The sequence below is a fragment of the Camellia sinensis genome, chromosome 1 (genome assembly GCF_055761805.1).
Source record: "Camellia sinensis isolate YWXY chromosome 1, ASM5576180v1, whole genome shotgun sequence".
In the NCBI taxonomy this organism is placed as follows: domain Eukaryota; kingdom Viridiplantae; phylum Streptophyta; class Magnoliopsida; order Ericales; family Theaceae; genus Camellia; species Camellia sinensis.
Window position 1 is genome coordinate 226,399,900 of NC_138961.1, and position 26,121 is coordinate 226,426,020.

Here is a 26,121-nt window from a genome sequence, read left to right on the forward strand (position 1 = left end):
TGAAATTTGACGGTTGATAGAATACATTAACTGTATGTATTGAGTGATTGTATATAGAACCAATGTGTTTGTATACGTTATGTGTAGAGGAGGAGATGGGGAATGTACTCCGCGGTTTAGGGGAAGATAGGGGATGTACCTCTAAACCGGATAGTGTTGGGAGAAGACAGGGGATGAACTCCGTAGATACAGCTCATATGCTTGTCTAGAAAGGTGAAGATAAAGCTTATATGCTTATCTTTGTGAAGTGTGGATACAGCTTATATGCTTATCTGTGAATGTGGGATATTGTGGTTATACATATCTGTTGAGAATGTGGATATAGCTTATATGCTTATCTGTGAATGTGGGATATAGTTTTTATACATATCTGTTGAAATGATGATAGAGCTAACATGCTTATCTGTTGAAAAAGGGAAAATGAAAAGTAACTTGGACTCATAAGTCGTATGACATAAATATGTAATTTATGTGAATGTATCAGTGTTGGCCATCTATCAATTGCTAATCTTTTAGTCATTGTTCATGGTTGGTTTAGTGTATTTCTACTGGGCTGTGGCTCACCCTATATGGGAATATCATTTTCAGGTACAGGTAGCATGCCACCTCCAAGGACATAGCTTGGGAGGCTAGAGGCGGACATACTTTTTGTCGTTTTACTTTTGATGTATTACATGTAAATTCAAGCCAAGGGCTTAACGTGTATGAGTTAGTACTCTTTTGTTGTAACCAAGTGTTAACTTGGAAAGCTGTAAGCCCATAGGGCATTTGCTTTTGTTGTTAGCATGTAATACTTTTTGTAATGAAACTCTGATAAATGAAAGAATGTGAAACTTTTGAATATCAATGCATGTCTTATTTAATGGGTTTAATGTTATTATTTTGAGGGCGTTACAAGACTTATCTTCTCGAGCTAGCCCTAGCCGAGAAGCTCGACGAACTGAACTAGGTCGCTAGAGCTATGTCGAGATTGGGGAAGAAGTGTTTGGTTCCGGCGCTTCAAGGGTTGGAGCATGTTTATGGGGATATAGTTTATGGATATATAGATGTAAATAAATTAGGGTTTTTGGTGAAGGACATGGATAGGATGGTGAGGAAGATGGAGAGGAAGTTTCAGACTGCCAATCTCTATTGTTGAAGTAACTGGATAACCGGTGGGTCAACCGGCCGGATGTCCGGCCAATTGACCGGTTGGCCCACCCCCAACATTACAGCATAGTGAAATGGTGAAATCTCACACTTATCCTCAGTTTGATGAAAGTTTTGTTCCGTTCTCAATTTGGTGAACCATTAAAGAGAGAAAAAGTGACTTTTTTCATCAAATTTGAATTTGATGCCAAATCTGATGCAACGTTGGAGATGGTCTAAGGTTGCAAGTCCCATCTTTTCAGTTCAGTCATTTTGTTTGTTTTAATTGTTGAATATAAACTGATGTATAAGTACTGATGTATAATGTGGTAGTGACAGTTTTAAGAGGTCAGGAAATGCAGCTCAACCGGCTTATCAAAATGATGGATACTATTATTCACTCTGTTTGTTTTCATTTTTAATTTTTATTGATTTTTTTAATATTTTAAGTATTTTTTAAAAATTTTAGATGTACTTAACATAAATACATTTAAAATGTATAATATTTATGAAAATTTTTTTAAAAAAAATTCACTAAATACCAAAAATATAAATAAAAAAAAATACGAAAATTCAATATATTTTTCATATTTTGGGGAATTTATTAATTTTTTAAAATATTTTTTTATAAATATTTTACTTTGAGATACATTTAAGTAAAATGCATCTAAAAAAATATAAAAAATTGCTTAAAATTTTAAGAATATTCACTAAAAATAAAATAAAATAACATAAAAAATAAAAAATAAAAAACTCAATTTTTAAAAAATAAAATTCAGAAAATTGAAACCAAATACACTGATTATTTTTGAAGTAAATTTTTTTTCGGTCAAAGATAAAATATTAATATGTTACTAGTAAAAGTTAAATTACAACTTAAAAGAATTATTGTTAATCGATCAATTTGAATCCCAAACTTTTCACTCACTGCGCCATAAGGCGCGGCTACATCCATCAACTTAAAGTTAGTGCTTGTTTGGCATGCACTAAAAAAGTATACTTTTTTTACATACATATTTGGGTCACATCAATCAATATCTACTCTCTATTTTTCTACCACTTTCTCTACTTTTCTATTCATTTTTTCTTTATAAAAAGTTAAAAAATGCACTTATTTAGAACATTCCAAAACACCCATTAGTCTTTTTCTATTTTTTCTAATTTCTATATTTTGAAGCCAATGGTGCAATTATTAGGTTGTTGATCATTGAATTGTCATAATCTTCTGCCATCCAAACAAATCAAGGTAAAAATGAGAGATTTTAATGATAATATTGATTTGTTTGGCGGTTTTAAGCAGACTGTTTTTATTTAAAAAAATAAAAAATATTTTGTTCATTTTAATTTTTTTTTTTTTTTTTTTTTGAGTGTTCTAAACTCAAAATCGAAATTTTAAGTCTTGGTGAATTTTTTTTAAAACTTTTTTACAAGGCTAAAAACTTTTTAGAAGGTAAGAATTTTAAATATTATACCAGAGAATTGAAATCCATCCTAAAAATTTTAAAATGAATGATTATGGAGGAAGAGAATTGACTGGTAAATTTATAGAGTCCGGATCCTCTGCCATTGTTTCTTACGGCGGTTCTGCGGTGGGTCAAAACGATGTCATTTTGATCTCTCTTTTTTTCTTTTTCTTTTTTCCCCTTCTTCTTCTTTTGTTTTTTAGCCTCTTTTTCGTTTGCCTTTAGTTTGTGAACCTAACCCCTCTTTGAGGGAGACAAACAGAGAGACTGACACAGGCAACCGACTGACTCTTGCAACTTGGAGACGGCGGCGAAGCGAGTAGAAGCGGCGATGAAGCGCAAAAGGAGGCGGCACGAGGTCCGTTTCGTCCATGTCGTCCCTTGCGTCTTCATTCTTATTTTTGTTACTGATATATATATATATATATATATATGTGTGTGTGTGTATGTGTGTGTGTGTGTGCGTGTGATTTCTACTGATATATATATATGATTAGATGTAACAAAGCTTTGAACTGGTACTTTACAAATTATATATATAGATTTTGGTGCCCATATATATATATAGATTTGATTTCTACTGATATATATATATATATATATATGTATGGGCACCAAAAGCTTTGAACAGGTACTTTACAAATTAATTCATGATTTTTATCAAATTTGTGGACAAAAAAAAAAAGTAAATGATATTAGTTATTAAAAAAATCTATTTTTATTAACAAAAATCAAACAGAATTTCGTATATTTGGATTAAATGTCATGGGTTATAGCTTATTTTGGGGTATTAACTCCTTGCTTAATATGTTTGTCTTTTAAACCAGTGTTACTGCTAAGCCCAAGTTCTCCTCCTATATGTTGAATTTTTTATGATTAGAATGTGATTAACACTCAAATGTAATGGTGTTTGTCAAATTTGTGGAGAGAAAAAAGAAAATGATATTAGTTATTAAAAAAAAATCTATTTTAAAATCGTTTTGTACCTTTAAAAAATAATTATGTATAAATAATCTTGTAGACTATGGACTATTCTTGAATTTTGATGTACTGATTGAGTGCCACAAATGTTGATGGTGTTGTGAGTCTCTCAGGAACAACAATTTACCAAGGGATCGCATACGTGCTGACGTTGGTGGCATTGCTGCTCGCATACGTCATCCACACCTTCGATGTCCCCTTCAACTTCTAAAGAAACTAATGAATAGTGGAGTGGGAGCTATGTATGCATTAGGAAAGGGGTTTTAAGTTGGTGGTTTGCCTAGGACATGAAATGAGTCTTTGTGTGTAGTGTTCTAACTTGAAAATTGTTTGATTTTGTGATTATTGCTAATTTCGTACTTTGTTTGATTGTCACTTTGATTCGCCTTTTAATCACAATTGCATAAACTTGTATTTTGTTTAAGTTCTTCCTTTGGCCAACTTCTAAATATGGTCAACAATCAATGTGGGATGCCAACATTATTGATAGAAAAAATTATGTTCATTGCTTCACCAATAGATTTTATAGCAAGAGCCTTGATAATTCAGTTACATGTTCCTTTGTAATCAAAGCTTTTGAAAAAAAAAAAAAAAAAAAATAGCTGATTCATTTCTATAATAAGTCAATTAACTGTAACTTTAATAAATGATAAAATGTTATTTACTACAACAAATTCTCTTCAATACATGACCCAAAAAACCATCATACTATTTCAACTCAATCTGAGTTGAGACAAGGAACAATATAACCAAACCTTTAGTATATACATACACTAAAAAAAACAGAGGACGAATGGATTTTCAGAACAAGGAAGAATGGATTTCGAAAATCGAACCCATTTCGTTTATATTTTCTTCCATTTATCATCAAACAAGTGATTCATACATGACACCAAAATTCTGATAAATTGATATGTCGGGCATTTACAGCACACCAAGCAAAACCAGTGCTTTATTCATTACAACTAGACTTTATTCACGTATAACTCAAAAGTTTTGTCCATTGGATGATCATCTCTACTTAACAATTCATTGCAAAGAACAATCTCTAAAAAAATATAAAGTAGAATTTACTTTCTCATTGGATGATCAACTTACTTTCTCATTATTATTTTAGGTCTCATAACATAAAAAAGATCAGATAACCCCATAAGAACTAAGAGAGGGAAGAAGGGAAAAAAAAAGTAGAATTTATTCACATTTTCCCTTCTCCAAAGACTAGCATACTCACAGTACAGCACAAAATTGTGGTCATAACCTAAACCAACATCGTGAATCAAACTCTCAATTTTCTTCTCAGCTGTGAAATCAAAAGGAGTGCCTTTAACTGGCATGATTTCACCTATTGGAATGGTGTTTTGATCCATGGGAGTGATATGCATTGCCCATATCTGAATTGAATGGTCGAGTATGTTCCCAGAGTTGTGACCGGCTATATTACAGCCTACATGTCCAGCCTCATTGTCATGCTTGAAATAGGGGTGTAAGTTGCAATTATAGAAACATCTCATGGGTAACCTGTGTTAGAAATGGTTTGGAAAAATCTGGGTATATAACAGAATTTTTTCTAACTTTGGTCTATTATTTAGGTGGGACTCGTACACCAAATTTGGCAGGTCTAAGTGGTAACACGTTCTATGTCGCGTTGTGATTCACGTGGTATATTTGGTTGCTCAAAACCATTATCGAGTAAATGGGAAATTGAAACCAAAGTGTGCTCCATGGAAATGAAGTTTTGGTGAAAAATCCTTAAAGGTTTGAAAAATGGCTTGCCCTACATTGATTTGGTGGGAAGTTTTGAGTGGGTTTATAAGGCATGGGATTGGAACTTGGGGTGTGCCCTAAGGGGTACCCAAGTTTTGTAGAAAGGGAGGTTATGGATAAAATGGGCTAAACCCATTGGACCCAAAAATCACCACGCGCGCCGTCGCCGTCCGTCCGGTCGGGCTGGGCTTGAGTGCGGGTGCGTGGTGATAGCAGAAGATGGTAGCAGAAGATGCTGTTCTATCTTACAACTCTAAATTTGGCCCGGTTTCTCCATGAAGAGGCTCTGTTGACGCGCCCTCGGGCCTCTCTACAGTTCAGACTCGATTTGGTGTCACGGTCCTGTATCTAATCTCGCAGAGTGCAATGCAAGACCGATGACTCATCAAAGAGTCCAAATCCGACAAATCGTTTTGGAAAACAGATTTTTTAGAATGAAGTGCCAAACATGGACTGCTTTGCCAGACACAGAGTCACCACCTAAATATTTATTTTGGGGGAATTTAGGAAACCCTGACTCGTTGCCTAAGGCCACATGTCCGTCATCACCAAAGTTGCCTCAGCTCGGGAACTTGGGTACGATTGGGGAAGGTCACTTCGTGAGCACCCCCGCTCGCCTGATCAACGATCGACCTCTACTAACCATGATATCTAGTTTTGAAAACATTATGCGTTCTTATTCCGGTTATTAGCCTATATTTACTAAGTGATGCGCACAACATACAAGTATAGACTGGGTCGCCTGAATTGGAATGAAACATTTCATGTTTGTTTATTTGAAAATGGTTTGATGGTGCTACCCACAAGTAGGCTAAGACGTGGATTTGCCACCCTCGGGTGGGCTTAGAAAACATGATTTTGCCACTATCTACTGGGCTTAAAACTCACAATTAATGAATTGTTCTAGTTCAAATAACCCAACCTTCACCCACAGGCATTCAGGCAGTTATATCACATAAGCACATAGCCTCGTAGTAAGTATGCTATCATGGCAGTCACTTACACGCATGCAAGGATGCTAAAGCATAAAACTTACCGAGTACTCCAAGCCAAAACAGAAGCTCTGTTAGAAATCCATGCATGATCCTAACTATACAGAAATGCCTAATGCAACATATGCAAAATGCAACTAAGATAGGCTCGGCTATTCTAAACATGGCATGTGCAATGCTACAACTAACAAGTATTCAATTTGGAATTGAAATACAAATGCAGTTAGTATGATGCGCCGAGCCCGGTGCATGCAATACAGATGAATGAATACAAACATGCTATCATACTGTATGCTAATTGAAACATGCCCCAATCTAACCATCATAAGCTGGTAAATAAAAGGGAGAAAGACGTGGGGTTGGAAGACATACATCACACTCACGCACACTTATTACAACATTACCCTCGCTCGGATGGTCCAAAAGAATAATACAGTCCGAACAAATAATTACAGTCCGGGATGAACAATTAAATATTACAAAACCCTAATTAATTAACAAATTAACTAGGAAAGCGATAAACTAGCATGTAAGCCTATGGACTGCCTCAGCTCTGTTCCGAATGGTGGAATGATGCGTGCTTGAATTGCCTGGCGCAGAAATCCATTGCGATGCCCCGATTCGCCTCTGTTTGCAATTGTTTTCGGAATATTGCGCAACGCTCTAGAAGGTCGCTTATTTCTGATTTACTGCAACAGAGAGCAACAAAGGGGCATGGCAAAGTATTTTCACATATGTATGCATGACTACTCTTCGGGGAGTGTAGTCCTCGATCCTCGTGCCACTAATCACGCATATCGATGCATGATGGCCGAGGAGTCGAATTGCACGACTCGATGTGAAATGAATGCACATGAAAACACAACAAGACCTAAACTCCATCATGGGTAATCCGGAGTGTCGGCTACCGGGGAATTGAGACACGTTCCGTCACTCGGAGTACGAAACGTCCCTCGTTTCCCGTGCTTGGGCTAACTCCTATCCCAAACACAATGCAAATGAGATGGCATACGCAATGCGACTAACATACAACCTAGCATACGCAATGCTATGAAATGGCATACACAATGCACGACGCAACATGACATACACAATGCTCTAAAATACAACCTAGCATACGTAATGCTATGAAATGGCATACACAATGCATAATGGACTTACACCAACATGAGTGGACCTTAGCCACACTCACATCAATGGCCATTAGATGAAAATGAGACAACCGAAATGCGTGCACACATGCACGCATATCGAGGACCGAACCTAAGGCATAAAATGCCACTCTACCAAAGCATGGCAAGGGATGAAAGATGGCATACAAACATATAATTTTCAGCACTGAAACATGATGCTAAATGGTCCCGAAACATGGAAATATGGCACCCGATGCATGGAATAAGCCCCGAAACTCAAAACTAGGCACATGTGTTGACTTGTAGCTATACAAAGCATGCATTATTTGACCATGAAGCACAAAAACAGAGCCAAGGCAGTCCCAAAACATGAACATTTCTAGTTCAAAGCATGACCAAAAGATGCTAGCGTGATGGACTAAAATAGCATGCAACTTTGACTAGCAAACATGGTTTACATGGCATGCATATGAAGCATATGAAATCTCACCGAACCAGCAAAAATCAGTGAATAAAACATGCCAAAATATGTCCAAATAATCACTGAAATTCAGCCAACATGTGCAAAAATGAGGGGCTTCTTTGGAAGGGCATACAAGGGGTAATTAAGCACATGCATCAAGGACACTTAGCATGGCACAACCAACTCTGGAAATCAAATATGACAGCCCTAAAACTCACCAAATTGACCCTGAAATTGGTCTAGGGAACATGCAAAGAAAGGCCTCTTTGAAGGGCCTTGAATGGGATTGGTCTACACATGCAACATAGACTTAAAATATGGTGAAATGGGCCTCGGATAGAGCTAAGGCAGACCTCAAAACCCTCAGAATGAGGCCTGGAGAGTGACTTCGATGCATGCAAAATAGGGTCCCTTTGGAAGGCCTAAAAGATCCCCAAACAAGACAAGGAGAGAGGGGGTCACCCCCCTCTAATTTTGGCCCTCAAAAATGTGTCAAAGCCACTGAAAATCCACTGGATTTCAGTGGCTAAGAGGCCAAACCATGGCTAATGCAAGTGCTCTAATGCGTAACCTTAATCATGAAGGAATGAAGCATGCATAGGGGAAGATAACTCCAAACAGAGAATAGACCTTAATCAAACATAAATATGATATCAAAACAAGATTTTTTTCAGTTTAGGTCGAGGTCTAAAATGTCTCACAAATAAGGCTAATGTATCATGCAAAAACAGCCCTAAAAGAGAGATTGAGCAAACAGGGCAGAAAAAGGCCTCAAACAGAAAAGATCCCTTCAACAAAGTTGAATAGGGGCTCAAAACAAGATACTTTACATTTTATAGAAAATCTCGAATATGCTCACAAGTAAGGCTAAAATATGATGCAAAAATAGCCCTAAAAGAGAAATTAAGGGAAAGGGGTAGTAGATGGCCTCAAACAGTAAACAAACCTCAACAAAGTTGAAGAGGGACTCAAAACAAGATACTTTACAGTTTGGCTCGAAGCCCAGAAATGCTCAAAAATAGGGCTAATATATCATGCAAAATAAGCCCCAAAAGAGGGATAAAGTACAAAAGGGAGTAGAAGACTTCAAACAGAGAAAATTCCTTAATCAAACATGAAGATGAGCTCAAAATAAGACCTTTTTTAGTTCAGGACGAAGCCCAAAAATGTAAGAAAAATGGACTATGATATAGAACAAAATAGTGCAAAAATAGGGAGAATAGGAGCTTACCCTTGTAGCCTAACTTTCTAGCAGCCTTTGGTCCAGGGAAATGAGCTTTCAACCTCTGCAAATGACTACCAAGGGGCTGGAATGGATGATGGTGGTGTGGTGCTATGGGTTGTAGTGTAAATGGACCAAGGAAGTTAGGGTTTTGGAGCTTGGAATAGTAGCACTGGAGGTGGGAGGTGATGAGCCTTAAGCAAAAGTGTCTAACCTCTACAAATGAAGAGGAGGGCCTCTCTTATAGAGAAGAGAGGCCAAAGCTTCTCTTGGAAGCTTCAAAGATCCTCCATACACGTGTATGGAGGATGCACCAAATGATCTCCAGCTGGCACAGCTGGATCACACTCAAAGAGAGGAAAAGCAATAAGTAGGCCGGCCAGTTCAAGTGGCCGGCTGGCCACTCCCCCTGGTCGGCCGACCAGGGGTCAAAAGGTTCAAGAACAATTGCTGGTCGGCCTACCTAGAAAGGTGGCCTCCCAGATGAGTAGAACACAGCCCTATGGAGAAAAACCAGAAAATGTGACCCAGGGGAGAGAAATGCTAGCTTTTTAGACGGGTTCAAAAGGGTCAAGAGGAATTACTGGTCAGCCTACCAATATTGGTGGCCTCCCAGATGAGCACAACACAATGGTGGTATGAAAAGCCAAAAAATGTGGCTCAAAAGTGAGAAAAACCAACTTTCTGTCAGAAAAAATGGCTTTTGGAGAGAGAAAATGAGAAAACTGGATTTTCAGGGGAAAAGGTGGCTGGCCACCATACTACCCCCTCCCTAACAGTAAAAATAGGGTCCCTACCAAAAATGGACCAAAACGGATGCAAAACGAAGGTCCGGGGGCCAAAATGTGCGGTTCGAGGCCCCGAAAACAGGCTGCTAGGCACCGGAAGTGGCGTATGACCACGAAGGTGGTCTCCAAGGCCACAATGTCCCTCTAAAGGGAGGAAATAAGATGTGTGCCAAAAATCGGAGCAAACGGAGGTAGTTAAGCAGTCCCGAACCGAGGCACACGGCTGACAGCTCCGAAAACCGAAAACCGGGCTCCAAATGGGAAAAATGGCCTACGACCACGAAATGTAGCCTACGGCCACTGAGAGATGGTCTACGAGACCTCTCCTAGAGATGACCCATTTTTGACAAGGCCAAAGACTTAGACAAACAGGCAAGATAACAAAGATGTGCCCGCAGGCATGCCCGCAGGCAAGAGCAAAATGCAAAATGGTATGCACAAAGCCGGATATAACTCATGATCGTGCAAAGCAGCAAGCTGTAATGAAGCGCACACGCAACAGTTTTAAGCAAGAATGCAAAGCAACAACTACATTTCATGCAGTTTAAGAATGCGGAGAATTGTTCGATTCTCGCCACGTCTCACACGGAGAAGATACAATACTTGCGCGATTCGTCTGGTTGCACCAGCTTCAAATGAACCATACATACAATATCGTGCCTAAAAGAGGAAGAAACTCAACAAGTACAACATAGTTAGCAACACATGTTTAACACTACATCGAATGCAGACAAACAGGGTGTTGACGGGAAAGCGCATCGCAATGCGAGGGACACGCGCGTAACAACGCGAGCTAAACATGGAGGTATGACAATACCAATGAAACGTGCACAACAATGCAGGTGGTATGCATGAGAATGCAAGTGACGTGCATAACAATGCAGGATAAGTGCGAACTCGAATGTATGTTTGGCGCGAAACAACGAGCAAAGAAATGCAAGTTTCGACGAGTGTAATTTAATCGCGACCTCTAGTTTACCTCCCGGAAGGGTCACAACATACTCAAAAAGGATACATCTTGCTCTTGACGAGTGACGATGAGGCACGCGTCGAAAGTTGGAGTTGGAGTTCCCGCGGAGGGATTTCGCGACGAAAAGTGCACTTTCCTTGTACTTTCTCGGGTCCCGGGGACTCCAATCATCACCAAAATTTACAGAGACCTTGTAGACCACCTTGGGAACATCACCGACCAGGTTTGGAGTCTAGGGGAGGCCACCGACCAGGTTGGAGTGCAAGGGGTGGTCGGCCTGCCAAAAAGGTGGCCGGCTGACCACCTAGCCCAAATCCGGGGCAGTTTGGTCTTTTTGCTCCCATTTCTTTAAATACACAAAGCCAAACACCTTTTGCTCATAACATCAGGTCTGAAATCAGTCCCTCTCCCTTCCTAGAGCATTTTCTTTCTCAGATCTGCGCTCTATACGCGTTTTCCAACGCCCCACGCCAAGTTGTTTCGCGAAAACTTTCAGTTTTCTTCACTTTGAACCGATTAAAATTTGATTTCGGAGCTTCTTTTCTCATTTTCACCACTTGAGGTAAGTTTGTCTCAATATTTGGAAGATTTTCTCGGGAGTTGACTTTGTTGACTTTTTCCTTTCCCGAGTGTTGACTTTTGTTGACTTTTTCCAATTTTGGCTCATTTCGCTCATTTTTGCTCTTTTTTGCAGATTCCCTGAGATGGCGGGTCAATTTCCCCACGGCGGAGGTTCTCCAGGCGCCGGAGGCGAGCCTGACATCATGTCTTTGCATCCGAGGGTTTGGCCATTCATTCCCAAGAGGTACAATCCTTTGACTCATGTCCTCCCTCGGGCGATTTTTTTATCATTTTACCGACTTCGACCCTCGAGCTCCTGTAGACCTGCTATTGCGGGAGCCGGAGTCCCATCTCTCTCATGAGGCGCGAGAGGTATGTACTTTACTTTTTAACATTTCTTGCCTTAATTCTGCATTTTCCCTACATTTCATGCTATGTATGCTTATTGCTCGTTCTGAACACATCCGCATGCCATACTTCTGCTCATTTTAGCACACAACTTGTTCTGTATGCTTAGTTTATAACACAATACTCTGCCTTGAACGCACAGCTCAATCACTTGAATATCTGAAATCTGAACACACAGCCCAAATTTAATTGTGAACACGCAGCCCACATTCGCTGAAAGTTGAACACGCAGCCCAACCTTTAAATTTCTGAAATCTGAACACAAAGCCCAAATTTGATTGTGAACACACAGCCTATATTTGTTGAAAGTTGAACACGCAGCCCAAACTTTAAATTTCTAAAATCTGAACACGCAGCCCAAATTTGATTGTGAACACACAACCCACATTTGATTGAAAGTTGAACACGCAGCCCAAACTTTAAATTTGTGAAATCTGAACACGCAGCCCAAACTTTAAATTTCTGAAATCTGAACAAGCAGCTCAAATTTGATTGTGAACACGCAGCCCACATTTGATTGAAAGTTGAACACGCAGCCCAAACTTTAAATTTCTGAAATCTGAACACGCAGCCCAAATTTGAAGGTGAACACGCAGCCCACATTTAATTGAAAGTTGAACACACAGCCCAAGCTTTAAATTTCTGAAATCTGAACACACAGCCCACATTTAACTGAAAGTTGAACACGCAGCCCACATTTTAAATTTCTGAAATCTGAACACGCAGCCCAAATTTGAAGGTGAACACGCAGCCCACATTTAACTGAAAGTTGATTTGATTTGTACACATCTCATATCTTTTCATTTGCACATAGCTTATTCATTTCATTCTGAAACTGAATACTTGTGTTTATTATGAATGCAGACATCCTCCCGCGTTACACGGGGATACGGTTTTATTGCTGCGAGAGATTGGTACGCGGAGCTCCCAGAGGCTGTCCGCGATTGGGTTGATCTGGCAGGATTCGGGACCTTTTGTACCGGGATATCTCGCTACCCAGCTAGCCGGACATTGATGGGCGCCTTGGTGGAGAGATGGTGGGACACCACCAACTCCTTCCATTTCTCAGCCACCGGGGACATGACCATGACCCCATTTGATTTCGCCGTGTTGACGGGTCTTGATGTGGGAGGCTGGGTGACCCCTTACGACGAGGACATGGGCGAGTGGGAGGCAGCCTGGATTCATCTGTTAGGAGCTCGCCCACCGGTAGACCGATCTTCGGGCCGAGTCCGATATACTTGGTTTTCTACGCAGTTCAGGGGGACTGAGCCCGAGACTCCTGAGGAGATTGCACAGTACACCCGCAGGTTTTTGATGTTCCTCTTTGGGACCACTTTGTTCGCCGACAGGGGGAACACCGTTGGGCTATATTTGCTGAGTGCCCTGGTAGACCTCACACAGATTAGTCAGTATGATTGGGGTGGCGCCAACTTGGCTACCCTCTATTGTTATATGAGTGCGACCTCCCGCGGACGGGGGAACATAGTCGGCGGTTATTGGAGAGCTTGGGAGGTACCTTCTGCCCTCTTGATTTACATTTCTGCTTTTCATTATCTGTATATTGCACACACAGCACACTTTACATTCTGTACTTACATTCTGCCCTCAGCATTCTGTATTCAGATTCTACACTCAGCATGCTGTATTCTGATGACTTTTGCCCTGTTTTCCACAGTTATGGGTCTTCGCGTAATTTCCGACGCTAGCACCGAAGCTCGAGGTGGAAGCCCCTCTCATGACCCCTTATTCACTCGTCTTCGAGGGCCAGTACCAGTCGCGGCCCGGGAGACTCTCCCTTACCTACGGCAGTATTTTGACACTGTGCGGGCGATCGAGGTATGTCAGAACTCTCAGTTCTTCACGTGTAAATCTTTGATTCATGCTTGGACATTTGCGATTTCTAATCGGCTTATGCATTGGCTATCCGCAAATCTTATGGCAGCCCTGGGCGCCTCTGGGTGGGGATCTCCGATTCCAGTTTGCCGAAGGATGGGCCTCCTCCCGGCATAGGATCATGTTCGAGGGGCCAGTTGGTAGGGCCTGGTTCCTGGGGGAACGCTTTCTTTGTCAGACTATGGGCTTCCCTGAGCCGAGTGTCCCTTCAGCACCCCCAGACGGTATGCAGCTCGCTGATAGGCTTACTCCCCAGGGTGTCATTGATGCCAGGCTGGGCATTGATGCACTGCTGCATTTGGAGGACGGGGAGTACGTGACTTACCGTCACACTTACTTGATGCCTCCATTGACAGGTGTCCGTACTCCCTCGAGGAGGCCTACAGGCATGCCATCTTCGAGTCGCACCCGAGCCAGAGACATTCCTTCGGCCAGTAGGGCTGGCACATCCAGAGGTGGGGCTGGACTGGTTCCTCCGATTCTCCCGACTTATCATGATGCCAGATGGCCAGGTATCCCGACTGAGTTGACGGGATGGAGATACGGGGCTTCTTACCCAATTCCGCTAGAGCCTCCTATGCCAGATCATCCATACACCAGAGACCCTGACTCACCACCGGTATGTTTTACAGCTTTGCTTTATCACTCAGATACTTGGACATTCATTCATTCACTGATGATTTGCACTTGCATCTGCAGCCTACCACGGAGTATGCTGAGGGGTTACTCGGGTTAGTGGCCTCACTCAAAGGCATGGTCTTGTGGAGAGAGGCGCAGCTGTCCATCATGGGTGTCTCGGTACTATTTAGTTTTCTTGCATTTATCACATTTCTGATGATATGCTGAATTTGAACATTTCAATACATTGATTGACCGATTGTATGCGGAGGGCACATCTGATACACACCACATTCATGTACTATATTGGCATGCATTCACTCCATATAGCTTTTTATCTGTACATCTGATATACATATTTTGGCTGATGCATTCAAACTGCACTCTTTCTTTTCAGATGCCTCCGATATATACCGGACCACAGGGTAGGCGATCTGGGCCTTCCCGAGGAGCTGGGCCATCTAGGCCTTCTCGAGGGGCCGGGAGAGGGGAGTCATCTCGCAAACAAGGCGGGCGCAGAGCACATATTATTGAGAAGGAGTCCAGTGAGGAGGAGGAGTCTGCGCATCGTCAGTCAGAGACATCTGCTGGCAGAGAGGATGACTCTAAGTCTGGCTCTGAGGGCGGAGGTGATGCCGAGGAGGATTCCGAAGGCAGTGGCTCCGATTCTGATGGCGATGATGGCGCTGAGGCTGTTCCGCAGAAAAGGACGAAGAGGGCCTCTTCTTCTTATGCTTGAGAGCACAGATGTTTCTGCTTTATTTGCCTTTTTTACTAGTAGTTGTAGCACATTGTACATTATTAGGCAGTTTTATTTTCTGTAAAACTTGTACCCTTGTTGTAAAATGTTGTAACAAAGGAAACGTGATGGAATGAAACAACTTTTGAAAAAGTGTTGTATTTTATGTTCTTGCATCGCATCGCATTATTTTGCACAAAAATGAGATTGAATGGAAATCAAGCATTGAAAATTGCAAAGTCAGGTAGTGAACCGACGCAACAAACAAAGCAACTTTAACTTACTAAGAAAGGACAGAACCTTAGCAAGTTTACAACTCGATAAGCAAGACACAACAATGTTGATTAAACTTACAACTCGATAAGCAAGACACAACAATGTTGATAAACAAAGAGTAACAACTCAATACACAAAACTCGTCAACTCGACAAAATTCAACAACTTGGTAAGCTTAACAACTCGGTAAGCAAAGCAACAACTCGATAAGCAAAAACAACAACTCAATAAGCTGAATTTAACAACAACTCGATAAACAAATACACTTCGGACGATCTGGGTGACGGAACGCATCCGAAACGGAGGAAAACTCGCACCTTTAAGGCCCCCAATGCATGGAAATGCTTGGAACTTTCTTCTAGAGGCTAGAACAAGACCAAAGCCAACCTCCTCTTGATGGCCGACCACCTAAGGGAGCTGACCGACCATCTTTTTGCATTGGAGGAGAGAGGGGTGGTCGGCCTACCAGAAAAGGTGGCCGGCCGGCCACCTAGCTTGGCAACCACCAAATTTTGGACACGTGTCCTCCAAACAGTGCCTTATCCTCTTTAAAAACTCCAGCCTCGTGGTTCTCTCATTTCATCTTAGTTTTACACCAAAATGGAAGCATTTCTCACCCAAAATCTCACAGCTTGGATTGCTTCTTTAGATGGCTCGAAAAAGTTGAACTTTCGAGGTTTCGGCTTGAATGCACTATTCACGCTGAGCCGTACTTCGCTGCACATTCTGTTCCTTCATGCCGCGGTGAGGTTTTGGAATCCGGTAACACACGTCTTTAGCTTCGGCGGGCAAGAGATGTGTCCGACCTTCGAAGATTTTCAAGTTTTGATGGAATTTGAGCGCCATGAAGAGATTTTGTCTCAGCTTCGCTTCGGTCACGCCCAAGCTTTAGGACAGATGTGTGGGGTCACCATGCACGATGCTCGGTCTCTGATCTGCAACGGGGAATTGGATACCCTTGGCTTGATTCATCGTTTCTCTGATGCCGGTAACCGCGGCGACCATCATTGGCAAGGTTTTCGGCAACACGCCCTTTGCTTGTGCATGCTATTTCACTTTTTGCTTGCCCCAGGCTTTAGCGGATCTAGCATCCGTCTGATTGAAGTTGCTCAAGGCTTGAAAGAGGGAAAGAGCTGCATTGTCATGACATTGGCTGAAACTCTGATGTGCTTGGATGCTTTCTATCGTCGAGAAACGACCAGATTCGCGGGGAGTCCACTACTGTTGCAAGTAATGTTTCCCACCCTTTCTCACATATATATTGCTCACATCACTCGGCCCTCGGGCTCGGTTTTTCTCACAAAACCCTTTTCTTAATTTTCTCTCATCGTACATCTCTCTATTCTTTATTCTCTCATTTTTCATCCCTCCCCAAGTATGGCTGATAGATAAATTGCAAGTTGTGGACTCTTGCCCAGCCTACTCAACTCGCGGCTACTTTTTCCGACAACGACTAGTCAATGCCCTTGATGAAGGATGGTGGTTCGACTGGATGTGCAATTTGTTTGCGAATCGCATTGCTTGGCGCTGTCCTTGGCTCAATCTCCCGGCAATGAGCTATAACATGTCACGGCAAACCGGGATCCAGTTGATTGGTCTGACTCACTGTGTGTTCTACTTTCCGTTTCGGTTTCGGCGCCAGTTCGGCCATGATCAGGCTTGCCCGCCAGAGGGGCTAGAGTATCCTGCTGCATTCCCAGTTTGAGGCGCACAGCTTGCCCAGTATGCCACAGCATGGAGGACTAGAGAGCTACTGGCCCCCGCTCCCTCTTTCAATTGCACCTTGTCTGATGAGTGCTTGGATTAGCTCAATGAAGAGGCACAGGAAGGGCCCACTTTGGTATCAGAGGCTTCGACCAGCTCTGGGAGGGGGCGCAGGAACACCTGACTTAGCTATGCCCCGAATTTATTGCTTTATTAGTACTTTCAAGTTTTCTTTATGATTGTAATAAAAAAGCAACTTCAATTTGTATGCAAGAGCAGGAGAACTTTGTATTGAAATCAATGAAATTGAAGGTTGTGGGTACTGAAAATTTTCCGCTTTGGTCCAAAAATGGTCTAAGTTGTAAAAAGATTAATCTTGAACATAGTCAACTTTTATTAAAACTTTTCAAAACCATTTTCGATATGGATCAAAAACTGGGCATGCCTGAAATCTGTCACTGAGATGCACAACCCCGGATCCCAGCAACTGGGAAGTTGCCCCTAGTCTGAAGAGCACCGCAGCACTGCACAGTAACGAAAAGTTGTCCCTAGTCTGAAGAGCACTGCACCGGAGATCATAACCGAATTCTTGAATGCTGAATAGACAAAGTTGACCAAGATGATCAAATGGACAAAGTTGATCGGGGAAAAGTTTATGGCTGAACTTCAGGATGAAGTTGCCTACGTATCCCAAAGATGGGAATCAAGCCTTACGTAGTTCAGGCTTAGGTTCACTCGAGTATTTTCACTCTCCTTTTACGCTCTAACTTTTGCCAAGGCCGCCTTTTGCGGGTTTTCAACCTTGCGAGCTCAGTTTTTATAGTTTGCAATTTTTCAATGCTCTAACTTTTGCCTACGTCGCCCTTTCGGGTTTTCGGCCTAGCGAGCCTCTCAGGGGTAATATTTCTTCAACTTGTCCATGTTGATTGGTTGCGAGAACTCCAAGCCATCTAGGTCCATTAGAACCACAACTCCACCTGACCAGATAGCTTTAATAATGTAGGGACCAGTCCAATTGGGTCTGAACTTGCCCCTTGGGTCGCGGATGGGAGCTCGGTTGTCCTTGAGCACCAAATCTCCTTCCTTTAGATTTCTGGACTTAACTTTCTTGTTAAAAGCCCTGGCAATTCTGCGCTGATATCCTTGAACATGGTACAGTGCTTTCAGTCTGCGTTCATCAAAAAGCATGAGTTCTTCAAATCTGTTCTATTTCCAATCTGCTTCGGCTATCTGATACTCAGACAGCACTCGCAAAGATGGAACCTCAATTTCAATAGGCAGAACGACCTCCATCCCATAAACTAATGAATACGGAGTCGCCCCAGTAGAAGCTCTAATTGAAGTCCGGTACCCCCACAGAGCAAACGGCAGCTTGTCTGGCCAATCCCGATAGGTTTCCACCATCTTCTGCAATATGTGTTTGATATTCTTGTTGGTGGCCTCGACCGCTCCATTGGTTTGCGGCCGATATGTGGATGACTTATGAAAAGCCACGCTGTATTTCTCCAACAAGTCAATCACTTCCTTCTTGAAGTGGGAACCATTATCTGAAATGACCTCGTTTGGGACCCCATAACGACAGATGATGTTGTTTCTGATGAACTTTGCAACTTGTGACGCCTTCAACACTGCATAGGATTGGGCTGCGACCAGGATGAACTCATGCCCATTAGACCCCTTCGGAGTGACAGCCCCGACCACATTGATTCCCCAAACTGAAAATGGCCATGGCGAAGTCATATTGTACAACTTTGATGGCAGGATGTTCATGCGGTTTGCGTGGATCTGACATTTGTGGCATCGCCGAACAAAGCCGATACAATCCTCCTCCATGGTGGACCAGTAGTAACCCTGTCTGAGGATTTTCCGTGCCAGCATTACCCCGTTCATATGTGCTCCACATTCTCCTCCATGGATGGCCTCCATCAAGCGTTTTGATTCTTCAGCTTCAACGCATAGCTTATGCATTCCCAGATGACCTCTCTTGTATAATTTACCTCCGCAGATGATGAATTGAACGGCCATTCTTCTGATTGCCCTTTTATCCTTGGCATTTGCCCCTGGTGGATACACCTCTTTCTCTAAGAAGTTCCAAGTGTCGTAATACCAGGGGTTCTCATCTTGAACCTCGTCTATAGTAGCAATTGACTCATAAGCTGGTGCAAATTTCTGGTCAATAATGACTAGACGCATCCGGACTCCAAACGAGATGTCTATCATGGAAGATAGAGTTGCTAAAGAATCTGCGAACCTGTTGTTCTTTCTTAGTACATTAGCAAAGTTTAACTTCTCAAACCGAGGAATCAACAAATCCAAGGCCTGATGATACATCATCATCTTTTCTTGTTTGACTTTCCAACCTCCTTTCGCTTGAGATACAACAAGGTTCGAGTCCCCAATGACGTCCAACCGTTTTGCCCCTAGTTCCAGGGCTGCTTCTAGACCGGCAATGCATGCCTCATATTCTGTTTCGTTGTTCGAGACTTTGAATCGGAGTTTGAATGCTAGAGGGATACGGGAGTTGTCGGGTGCTATTAGTAACACCCCTATCCCATACCCGTACTGGTTGGATGCTTTGTTAAAATACATCGTCCAAAACTCATCGTCGATATGCAAAATGGCCTCATCTGGGAATAAGTACTCAACTGCTTCACCCCCTTCCACTGGATGATCGGCTAAGAATTCTGCAACTGCTCTTCCCTTGACCGACTTGCGCATCACATATTTTAGATCGAATTCGAAAGTAACAACAACCAACGAGCTAGCCTACCCGTAAGTGCCGGTTTCTCGAAGAGATATTTGATGGGATCTAATCTCGAAACCAACATTACAGAGTGAGCTAACAGGTAGTGTCGCAGCTTCTTGGTAGCCCATACTAAGGCTAAGCAAGCCTTCTCCAATGGTGTGTAGCGAGTCTCATACTCCAGCGTCTTCTTGCTCAGCTAATAGATGGCCCTCTCCACTCTGTCCTCTGATTCCTGCGCGAGCATGCAGCCCATTGTAGTCTCAGTTACTGAAACATACAATATCAATGGTCTCCCCGGCTCCGGCGGTGACAACACGGGTGGGTTCTGTAAATATTCCTTGATCTTTTCAAAAGCAGCTTGGCATCGGCCGTCCCATTGGAATTTCTTTCCTTTCTTCAGGAGACCAAAAAGTGGTTCACAAGTTAAGGTTAATTTTGAGATAAACCGTCTTATGAATTGCACTTTACCCAGAAAGCCTCGCACCTCCTTTTCAGTCCTTGGTGGTGGCATTTCTAGGATGGCCTTGATTTTGGAAGGGTCGACTTCGATACCTCTCTGTGTAATGAGAAACCCCAGCATTTTCCCTGCTGTGACACCGAACGTACATTTTTTAGGATTCAACCGCAACCGGAATTCTCTGATCCTTTGAAACAACTTTTGCAAGGCGGTGTAGTGGCCCTCCCTTTCTTTGGACTTGACAATCATGTCGTCCACGTACACCTCAACCTCCTTGTGGATCATGTCATGCACTATTGTGGTCGCGGCCCGTTGATATGTAGCTCCAGCATTCTTCAGCCCAAACGGCATCACTCTGTAACAGTATGTCCCCCACGGGGTGGTGAAGGCAATCTTTTCTCGGTCTTCAGGTGCCATCACTATCTGGTTGTAGCCTGAGAAGCCATCCATAAACGAAAACAAAGCATACCCCGCTGTGAAGTCCACTAACTCATCAATGTACGGCAAGGGAAAGTCGTCCTTCGGACTGGCTCTGTTTAAGTCCCTGAAATCCACGCATACCCTGATCCTGCCATCCTTCTTCGGCACCGAAACAATGTTGGCCAACCAAGTCGGGTATTCGGATACCAGCAGGAAGCCTGCGTCGATTTTCTTGGTGACCTCTTCCTTAATCTTGATGGCCCAGTCAGGGCAGATTCTTCTGAGTTTTTGCTTGACGGGTCGGGCCTCGGGGTCAAGAGGGATCCGGTGCTGTACAATCTCAGGATCGATCCCAGGCATGTCTTCGTAGGACCATGCGAAAACATCTTTGAAATCTTTTAATAAAGCGACTTAGCGCTCGCGTTCCTCTGAAGACAACGTGGACCCGATCTGCACCAGCCGCGGGTCCTCCTCAGTACCGACATTCACGGTAGTGATTTCATCCATTAAGGGTTTAACAAATCTTTCCTGCTCTTGTTCAATTAAGCGTTGCAAAATCGGAGGAATTTCTCCCTCGTCGTTTTCATCAAAATTTTGAAAGTCTGAATTAATGCAATAAATCAAAGGCACAGAAAAGTACTCAGAAACCACAGCTACTTGATTCTCATTAAGCACATCCAAATTGTCCGATTCCTCGGTTACAACAGACTCAAAAGAGAAAGAAAAAGACGACCTGGACAAGACTGCGGCATCCGGGTTATCATCTCCAGGAATACCGAACTCAGACTCAGTCGAGCTAGAACCTGATTCCGACTCACAAGATTCGGTGGAATCAGATTCCGGCTTACTACCTGACCCGGTGCTGCTGGACAAAAATCTCTCTTCATACTGCCAAATGAGAGAGGGTGCGATAGATGCATCCAAAATAGTTGCTGGTAGGCCCGCAGCCGTTCCATTCCCGATCACGCATATCGAGAAGTTATCCCCCAAGCACTTCTGTTCGATCGGAGGATCTGAAAGTAGACATGCCAGCGCTACCCCCATTTCATTTTCAGCGTCCTTAGACTGCACTTCCTTACTCTGCTCAGCCTCAACTAATGGGTCTGTCTGCTCTTCGGCAACGTCATCCCCGGGTAACTGCAAGTCAAAGAAGATCTCAAACCCCAGCACGCGCTTCCTCTCCGCGTTCAGCCACGGCTCTGGGAAGCCACAGAACGGAAAGTCCTCCCTCTCCCGGACGAAGTGTCCGTTCAGGGTACCCTGAATGGGCCGGTGCATTAAGTCAAAAGGCTTCCCCACCTTCTTCGCTCTGGCTCTCCCAGCCATCTCCTTACCCTTCCTTATCCAGTCCTCTTTGGTGGGCAGATAACCCAAGCCAAAGGTATGTGGGTTATGTGGCACCTCGGCCAATGCTGTGATGCCTTTTCGGCTGCTCTTTCCCAATCCCATCCCGGGGATATGTTGAAGCTTGTTCATGAGGTATACCAATTGAGCACTGACGTACACCCCCTCATTAATAGCTAAGATGTTCTGCACGACCCAGGCCTCAGCTAGAGTAAAACCGGATGAGAACACATCCTCCATACCGTGCTCAATTTCCAAAACTGGCGTAGATACTTCCGGCGGTGGATGGATCGATGAATTCCCAAAAACAATGGCTACTCCCTTTCCATGGGGGTATTTCACCATTTGATGCAAGGTAGAAGAAACTGCCTTCACTTGATGCAGCCACGGCCGCCCCAAGAGCAGATTGAAAGTGGCGGGAACCTCTAGGATGTGAAAGTCAATTTCATGCTGCCCCGGCCCAACCTTGGTCTGAATTTTCACTGTTCCCATGTCTTCTTGGCTTGTGTTGTCGTATGCCCGAATCACCTGGGTTGTTGGTACAAAGTCCGCGGTCTTCAAGCCAATTGCATAGGCAGTCCTCGCTGGACATACATTGATGGCGGACCCTGTGTCGACAAGCACCATGGGTATCCATTTATTTCTGCACTCCACGGAGATGTAGAGTGGCTTGTTATGGTCTGCACCCTCGGGTGGCAGTTCTTTGTCAGAGAAGGTCAACATCGGGGTAGCTCCTCCTGGAAAAACTAAGCCCACCAGCTGTTCGGGCGTGGTGTCTATAGAGAGCTTGGCCTTGTCCATGGCCGATAAGACAGCTTGTCGATGCACTCGCGATGCCATAAGCAGTCCCCAGATGGAGATGTCTGCTTGTATTTTCTTTAATTGCTTTAGTACAGCCTCTTCTTCGACTTGCTTCTCCTTCTGTCTCTCAACTTCCTTATCTTTCCCAGATGCCTCTGGCTGGTCTAGGTGCGGGGGCTTGAAATACCGTCCGCTTCTCGTCAAATGATCGACCTCACCGATATACCAGGTGTCATCTGGTTGATTACTCCCCCAATCCTCATCTGTGTGGGCAAGACATAAATCATCGTCTTCCCACCACATTCCGTCGGCAGCCAACAGACACCTGTCTGGCTCCAGTTCGATTGTACCCGTAGTACTCTCTGTCCACATGCTCGCAGCATTCTCTATCTTTGTGCACACAACACTCTCAGTCCCCTCAGGGCCCTTAGCTTTCCTAATTCTCTCAGCATCCTCAAACCTTTCTTGTTCCAACTGCGTCAGTACAGCTGGTTGTCCAACAATTCCCACATTCATAATGCCCAAGTCTCGAGCGGAATTCTTAGCACCGACGCTCTCCGGCGATTCATTCTGACTTCCGACCCTTCCGACCACCACAAATATGCTCGCCCCTGCCGGGCCCTGTTCTAACTGAGCTTCGTCGACAACGTCTGGCAAGTTATCAAGCCACCCAGTAGCCTCTGCCGATACCTCATAATCAAACCAGTTGACTGCCGCGTCTCCTGGATCTTGGTCGTTGAAAAACTGGAGGTTGGCCAAGTCTTCTTCCACAATCGTCAAACCATCTGTCCCTTGCTCAAATCCATCTCCTCGGATCACACACAGCTCTGCCCTCTCTGGCAATTCAATATTAGGCTCAAACTGTCCTGCTGGCAGAATGTAATCACTCGGATCATAGGCTTCCCCAGCGACACTCCCAGACTGCTCAAACCCTAATTGAACAATTTCATCCTCCTCTGAAATCTTCTTTGTTCTATCTTTGCCAGTCATCACCATTGGCTCGGGTTGGGTTCTGGAGATGTCCAACATGCACAAATTGTCAGTGCAGTTAGGAAGGAGCACCTCCGGCTTAGGTAGGTGGGAAGGAGTGATATATATGCTGGGATCGTAAGACACGACCCCAGTCTGGATGAAGTTGATTCTTTTGGGAGGTGGAGCTTGGTTGTGTGGTGGAAGAGGATTTGTTGTGACATTGGGTTTTTCTGGAGGTACAATCACCTGCTTGTCAACGAGGTCTTGAATCTCATGACGCAATCTGAAACATTGGTCAGTGTCGTGACCATGTTGTTGGTGATATGCGCAGTATTTTGCTGGGTTATGGGAAGGAGGGAGTGGATTTGGCAATGGCCTCAGCTCCAGGGGTTTTAGATGCCCTTTCCTGATTAATACCCCCAAAGCCTTGGACAGGGGCATATACAGTGGGGTGAAGGTTCTTTGGCCTCTGGGTTAGAATCGAGTGGTTTGTGTGTTGCTTCCGGACGCGCCGGAGAAAGGGGTAGCTGCCATGGGTCTTGGAAGAGGAAGGGGAATGGTGGTAACCACGCTCACCTCCGAAGCTCTTGTAGTTGCAACGCCACTTGGGCCTGTAGTGTTGTTGCGGTTAAAGGTTCTCCTGGGTTGCTCTCTATCTTGGTCAATCAGACCCTGTTTCATTGCATCTTCGATCTGTACCCCCATTTCATGTAGATCTGAAAAAGTGGGAAAGGGGAGCACAATCATTTTTTGCATCAATTTTGGCTGGAGATTGCGCACAATCATCCTGATTTGGTCTTTGTCTGTAGGCCTTAGGGTCATCATCGAAGCCTTCACCCTCCACCGAGTTACGAAATCTGAGAAACTCTCCTTAGGCTCCTGCCTTGTCGTTTCGAGATCTCGGGTCGTAATCTCGATTTGCGTATTGTAAGAGTATTGTGCGACAAAGGCCTCGGCCATTTCATCCCAACTCCGGTTAACATCATCCTCCAGCTTCGCATACCAGATAGCAGCCACACCCGACAGGGTCCGGCCAAATAGTGAAAGCTTTTGTGGTCTGGTGAGGCCCATTGGTCGTAGTATATCTGAAAATAGCCGGAGATGCACCATGGGGTCCCCAGATCCGTCGAAGCGATCAATTTGCGGCATTTTAAACCTATCTGGTAGCGTAACAGCCACGTCGGTATATTCGTCCTCGATATCTGAGATAGCCTTTACCCCTTGGGATTTTTTGAACAACTTCTCAAGCTTGCTCAATTTTAGTGCTGTATGGTCTACCTCGAACTCGAAGGGAGAGTCCGGTTAATTGACGGGCGTAGATGCCTTAGATAGCTGGGGCAGAATAAGGGGCAAAGTTGGCCCCGTTGGTATATCCGTATCTGCCTGGACATTTGGTGCCTTTTCGGGTGCCGGGATTCCTGGTGGGGGAGGAACTGGGTGTGAAGTAGATGCTCCGGCTTGTTGTTGCAATCTGGCAATTAACTCTACCTGTTGGGCCATGATCTTGGCCTGTTGTTTGGCAAATTCATCTCGGCGAACAGCATCCTGCTGCATGGCTCTCATGGTGTCCTGCATTTGACGCATCATTTCCTCAACTCCTGTCGGTCCCGCCATACTGCCCTGATCTGTCTGAACTACTGGCAAGTCTATCTCTATAGCAACAATTGGGATCTCAATCTGACTGTCCACTGATGGGGTAATCCACTGCTCTGGCAACCTCTGCTCAGATATACTGCGTCTTTTTGACCTCCGTCTGATAACCGGGGGTAGAGAGTGAAACACTGGTTGTCCGTCGACCAGATCCTCAGATCGATTGAGTCGGCGACCTCTTGTCCAGAGTGCTTGGGGAATATCTGCTTGGTCTGAAGCAATTGTGCTAAACTACCTAGCAAAGATATAAATAAAGCAATAATAAGGAAATAAACGAGCAGACAAATGGACAGCATAACGGCGTAAATAAACACAACACACAATCGGGTATAATTAACACTCAATTGATACACTGTTCTCAAAGATCGATCATTATTCCCAAATCACTACTCCCAAATCACTGTCCCCGAAAATGAATCTGATACCCGCAGATAACTGATTCCGAAAATGCTGAACTGGTGCCCGCAGGCCCTTGATACCCAGAAATACTGGACCGGTGCCCGCAAGCCTGATACCCAGAAACACTGAACTGGTGCCCGCAGGCCTGATGCCCAAACTTGCAAACTGATACATGCATTCTTATAGAGACGCACTCTAAAAGCACATAACAAACAAGTGAGAGCCA

The 26,121-nt window shown here is 43.8% G+C and overlaps 1 long non-coding RNA gene across 1 annotated transcript; it reads left to right on the forward strand.

Moving 5' to 3' along the window:
- The first annotated feature begins 2,703 nt into the window (after nt 1-2,703).
- Nucleotides 2,704-3,996, forward strand: LOC145803712 (uncharacterized). Its single transcript, XR_014345549.1, has 2 exons — nt 2,704-2,949; nt 3,686-3,996. It is a non-coding gene; the product is annotated as an uncharacterized LOC145803712 (long non-coding RNA).
- Nucleotides 3,997-26,121: the final 22,125 nt, after the last annotated feature.